The sequence below is a fragment of the Pteropus alecto genome, unplaced genomic scaffold (genome assembly GCF_000325575.1).
Source record: "Pteropus alecto unplaced genomic scaffold, ASM32557v1 scaffold77, whole genome shotgun sequence".
NCBI classification, from domain to species: domain Eukaryota; kingdom Metazoa; phylum Chordata; class Mammalia; order Chiroptera; family Pteropodidae; genus Pteropus; species Pteropus alecto.
Genome location: NW_006440820.1, coordinates 1852369 through 1858556, shown reverse-complemented (window position 1 = coordinate 1858556; position 6188 = coordinate 1852369). Strand labels below are relative to the sequence as shown.

General features: G+C 44.2%; 1 pseudogene; it reads left to right on the top strand.

Annotated features, from left to right (window-relative positions):
- Window positions 1-383: 383 nt before the first annotated feature.
- LOC102880278 lies at window positions 384-1330 on the top strand (annotated as a pseudogene).
- Window positions 1331-6188: the final 4858 nt, after the last annotated feature.

The window sequence follows — 6188 nt, the reverse complement described above, 5'->3', positions numbered from 1 at the left end:
AACTAGTAGCTGATAGATGGTCACGGGGATGGGGAGCATGGCATAGGGGATGCAGTTAGCATTATTTTGTTGGCTAGGTGGAGGGTCAGAGGAGGGAGGGAGCAATTGTGGGGATCGTTTTATGAACTATATAGATGTCTAACCAGTGTACTGTATACTTGAAACTAATTAAAATAAATAAACTTTAAAAAACTCTTACAACTCAACACCAAAAAAAAAAAAATCCAATTTAAAAATGGGCAGAAGACCTGAATAGGCATTTCTCCAGAGAAGGCATATAGATGGCCAATAGACATATGAAAAGATACTCAACGTTGCTAATCATCAGAGAAATGCGAATTAAAACAATAACTTTTCCATGCTACCCAGAGAAGGGCCCATACGGCATTGTTCTTGGTTCCCACATAACTTAAAGGGAAACTGCCACAATGCCCAGAGCCCTTGATGTCCTGCAAATGAAGGAGGAGGATGTCCTCAAATTCCTTGCAGCAGGAACCCACTTAGGTGGCACCAACCTTGACTTCCAAAAGGAACAGTACATCTACAAAAGGGAAAATGACAGCATCTATATCATAAATTTGAAGAGACTCTGGGAGAAGCTTCTGGTAGCAGCTCGTGCTATTGTTACCATTGAAAACCCAACTGATGTCAGTGTCACATCATCCAGGAATACCAACCAGTGAGCTGTGCTTAAGTTTGCTGCTGCCACTGGAGACACTCCTATTGCTAGCCACTTTACTCCTGGGACCTTCACTAACCAGGCAGCCTTCCAGGATCCGAGACTTTTGGTTGTTACTGATCCCAGGGCCGACCACCAGCCTCTCACAGAGGCATCTTATGTTAACCTGCCTATCATCGCCCTGTGTAACACAGACTCTCATCTGTGCTATGTGGACATTACCATCCCTGCAACAACAAGAGAGCTCACTCAGTGAGTCTGATGTGGTGGATGCTGGCCTGGGAGTTCCTGCGCATGTGTGGCGCCATCTCCCATGAACACCTGTGGGAAGTTATGCTTGATCTCTACTACAGAGATCCTGAAGAGATTGAAAAGAAAGATCAGGAGCTGCTGAAAAAGCTGTGAAAATCAAGAGCTGCTGAAAAAGCTGTGACCAAGGAGGAATTTCAGGGTGAATGGACTGCTTCAGCTTCTGAGTTCACTACTGCTCAATTAGTCGCAGACTAATCTGAAGGTGTTCAGGTGCCCTCTGTGCCTATTTAGCAGTTTCCTACTGAAGAATGGAATGCTCAGCCTGCCTTTGAAGACTGGTCTGCAGCTCCCACTGCTCAGGCAAGTAAATGGGTAGGAACAACCACTGAGTGGTCTTAAGCTGTTCTTCCACAAACTTTTAAACAAAATGGAAATAAGGTTGATGGAAAATAAACAGTTTCTCAAAGATAAAAAAAAAAAAACAATGAGATATCACTTGACCCCTGTCAAAATGGCCATCATCAATAAATCAACAAACAACACGTGTTGGCGAGGATGTGGAGAAAAGGGACTCTTTATGCACTGTTGGTGGGATTGCAAATTGGTGTAACTATTATGGAAAACAGTCTGGAGGTCTTCAAAACATTTAAAATAGAATTACCTATTTTTAGAAGTGGCCCAGAAATTCCACTTCTGAGTATTTATCTGAAGAAAACCAAAACACTAATTCCAAAAAATCTATGCACCCCTATGTTCACTGCAATGTTATTTAAAATAGCCAATATATGGAAGCAACCTATGGACGGGAAGTGCCCTTGAATTGATGACTGGATAAAGAAATTGTGATGCATATATACAGCCATAAAAATGAAATCTTACCATTTGCAACAACATAGATGGATCTAGAGGGTATTATGATAAGTGAAATAAGTAAGAGAAAGACAAATACCATATGATTTCACTTATATGTGGAATCTAAAAAACAAAACTAACAAACAAAACAGAAACAGACTCATAGATGCAGAGAACACACTGATAGTTGCTGGATGGGAGGGGGGTTGGAGGCTGGGTGGAAAAAGGTGAAGGAATTAAGAAGTATAAATTGGTAATTACAAAATAGTCACAGGAGTGTGAAGTAGAGCATAGGGAATATAGTCAAGAATATTGTAATAACTATGCATAGTGCCAGATGTCTATAGACTAACTAGGGGATCATTTTGTAAATTACATAAATGTCTAACCACTATGTTATATACTTAAAACTAATATAACATAATACCAAATGTCAACTCTAATTAAAAAATAAAAATAGAGTATCGGGACTTACCCTCTTAACTTATACAAGTAAATAATTGAACAAAATATATGAATCAATGGTTTTCAGACATTGGAAACCAGGCGTCACAAAGACAAAAATCACAGAGGAAAGGAAACTACTAGAGTAATCCCTAGAATTGTACCAGCTTCTTGCTTGGAAAGAGTTTCCAGGCTGCAGCCCAGAGAGAGGGAACCCAAAACCTGGTGTTTTCCCGGAGTGGAAGAGACAGAGTTGAAAATTCAAGGATGCAAAGACGGCTAAAAATTCAGAGTATGCAGTAGATGGAAATGCACAGGATATTATCTCTGGAGATTTGCCTAAGATTCCTTTCAAGTCTTCAGCTGACAGGATCAGCATGGGAGTGAAGAAACTACTTGAGGTCAAGAGAGGTAAGAGAAAGGAGAATGACCCAAAAAGATTAGAGGGAAGAGTCCCTGGAGCTAACTTGGGCAACACTAGCTCCTGTTTCCACCAAATGAATTGAAAAAAACTTCATTAATCATATGGCATAGAGAGAGTATTCTGAATGGTTCTGCCTCAATAGTAGGGCAAAATTAAAACTAGATTAAACACTGCTCTAGACTAACCTAATAAAGCTTAAAAGTAATACCTGAAAGTTCAAACTGTTTCCAAATAACTTAACAGCATCTCAGAACAAGCCCAAGAATATTTATAGAAATAAAACAATATCCAGAACCCAACAAGATAAAATTCGCACTGTCTGGCATTACATAAAGTTATCAAGCATGAAAAAAAAAAAACAGGAAAATATGACCCATAATTAGAAGGAAAAAAAAATAAAAATAAACTTAGAAGTGATACAGATTATAGAATGAGTAGACAAGGACATTAAAAGAGTTATTAAACTATACTGCATATGTTTAAGAAGGGAGAGGAAAACAGGAGACATGGAAGATATTGAGAAGATTCAAATTAAATTTCTAGAGATAAAATTACAATGTCTGAGATGTAAAAAAAAAAATACACTAGATGGGATTAAGAGAAAATTAAATACCATGGAAGTAAAATTCAGTGAACTCGGTAACAGCAATAGAAATAGTCCAATATAAAACTAAAAATAAAAGACTGAAAAAAAGAGTAAACAGGGGACTTCAGGTCAAGGTGGCATAGCAGGTAGACACTGTGTTCACCTCTGCTCACAACGACATCGAAATTACAACTAAACTGCAGAACAATCATCATTGGGAGTCATCTGAGTTATGGCTAAACAAAAGTCCTACAACTGGAGACATATATAAGAGGCCACCTCAAGACTAGTAGGAGGGATGGAGATGCAAACTAGGCTGGTTCCACTCCCATGTGTGGTGGTTGAGAATCAGGAGGGATATCTCAGCTGCAGAGGACCCCGGAGGAGTGAGGGGTCCTGGCCCCACACTGGGATCCCAGCCCAGAGTTCCAGTGTCAGGAAGAGAATTCCCCACAAACTCTAGCTATGAAAACCAGCAGAGATTGTGGCTGATATGGAGGGCTGCAGGAATAACAGACCTTCCTCTTAAAGGGCTGTTGAGTGAGGGGACTGGCAAACAAAATGGATGCAGTCAGGCTCCTTCCCAGCAAGCCGTGCAGTTCCTGGGCAGCCTTAGCTACAGCATCCCAGGTGACCTTAGATACAACGTCCTATACAACATGTAGATTGTGATTGATTATAGTACCTGGCCTTAGGACACTATTATGCACCTTATAAGAACAGCCTTGCCTGTGCAGGCTGGGGTGGGGGAGCTGGAGCTGTGCCTGTGTCTTGCTGTGTCCTGCTATGCCTGAATAAAGCTATGTTTCATCTGCCCACAGCTCCTTGCATATTCTTCCAGATGCCAGAACCATGCACCCCAAGCTTCGGTCCCTCAAACATGCAGAACAAGGGACCCCACATGGACTTTCTCACTGATGGACTCATGTCCTCTGAGCTCCAGCTCTGGGGCAGCTGCTTGAAAATCACCAGGGACATATGGGGAGGATCTGAATTGTGTGGCTTCAGGGTGAGGGCTAGAGGGGCACCTTTCTCCCAAGCAGAAGAGCTGGAAAAATTCATTGTTCCTTTGTTAAGCCCTCCCCACTCCAGGACTGTAGATGCCATATCTGAGTCTCCATCAACCTGGCTAACACAGGTTGTCCTTCCAGGACTGCAGATGCCATATCTGAGTCTCTATCAACCTGGCTAACACAGGTTGTCCTGCCCAGGCAATTCCATAAAACCCCGCCCCACTCAAAATGTTGGCCCACTCAAGCCATTTTCAGTGGCTATTCCATACAAATAGCATGTCTTAGCTCATGAGAGAGACTTTCCTAAAATCTCTCAAAGGTTCATAAACCCCAAACAAGCAGTGTCTGGTCTCAGCATGCCCTGTGCCTTTTGCTGAGCAGCTCCAAGCCTAGCACTAGTGGCAGCTGGCCTTGGTTCACAGCATGGCCTCACGAGGCACCTCTAAACCAAGCCCAGATGGCAGCCATCTATGAATTGCTTGGTGATTCTTACCAGGGGGCCCCAGGCAGTGCACAGGCTGTGACTGAACTTGGCCTTTGGCAGGGAACCTCCCTGGAGGCCCTAGGGCAAGCATGCCCAGTAGCTGCCTTCAACCAGAGCTGGAGCACCACCTGGGGCTGCATCCAAGAATGACACACCCCATGGGCAGACGGAGCAGGCACCAGAGCCCTGCTAAAGAGAATCCTGCTCCGTAGGGTTAGCCCCTCACTGGTCAGTCATCACAACCAATCAGCCCAAGGATCAATTACATCAGGGGAGCACACACAATCCATACGAGGGACATACGTGGAGGACCCAGCTCAACTGACCAGGGAAAACTACACCACTGCACACTAATGGACACCAACTACATAAGGCCACTCTACTAAGACCAGAGTCTTAGAGCCCTATCTAATACATGAAAACAAACACAGGGAGGCAGCCATAATGGGGAGGCAAAAAAACATATCTCAGGTGTAGAAAAAAAATGACATAGATGATAGAGGCTTTGTTAATCAGTCTTGTGACCAAATCAAAGTTGTGAAAGAAACATGGAGCAAACAGCAAGCAAAGTCTCCCAGGAGCTAGATGAACAAGCCCTACAACTAGGAAGAGAAATAGGAAATCACCCTGCAACGGGAGGAGGTAGGATGGAGCAAGGATGCGAGGCTGCCCAGTCCCAAGTGGCTGAGTGGAACAGAGGCTGAGGCACTGGCAACCAGCAGCTGCAGACGCTGCTCTTAAAGGGGCTGTGTCTGGGAGTGGACTTTCCTGGTGACGGACCTGCTTGCTCTGAGTACCAGCACCGGGTCAGCTGTGCAGGGGGCACCAGGGACTTACAGGGGGACACTGAGTTGTTGGAGTGAGGGCCAGAGGACAGGGTCTCTCCAGGACAGAAGTGCCAGCAGTATCCATTATTCCTCTGTTGAGCCCTCCCCGCTGCCAGTGTGCTGACTGAGTGCCACCATAGCTGAGAGGGCATCAAACTGGATAACAGAGGTCGCTCCACCCATAGGATTCCCTGAAACTCTGCCTCCCACAACCCAAGCTACATCCAAGTGTGCCTTGGTGAGTTAGGTGCTCCTTACTGAGCAGAGCCAAGACTCACACTTGTGGCAGCTGACCTTGGTTTCTGGTATGCCCTCTTGAGGCAAAGATAAGCACAGCATCTGTGGATTGCTTGCTGAATCTTAACAGGTGGCTCAGGAGGGACACAGGCTGGGGCTAAATATGGCCTGCAGCTGAACCCATCTTAAGACTGTGCCACTGGACACCTACACACAAAGCCACACTAATAAGACTGGGAGACTTAAGAACTTTGCTTAGTACATAGAAACAGACATGGAAAGGCGGCCAAAATAGGAAGACAAAGAAGCAGAAACCACATGAGAGAATAGAACAGAGATCCAGGAATAATGGAGTCAAGCAATCTAACAGATGCAGAGTTCAAAACACTG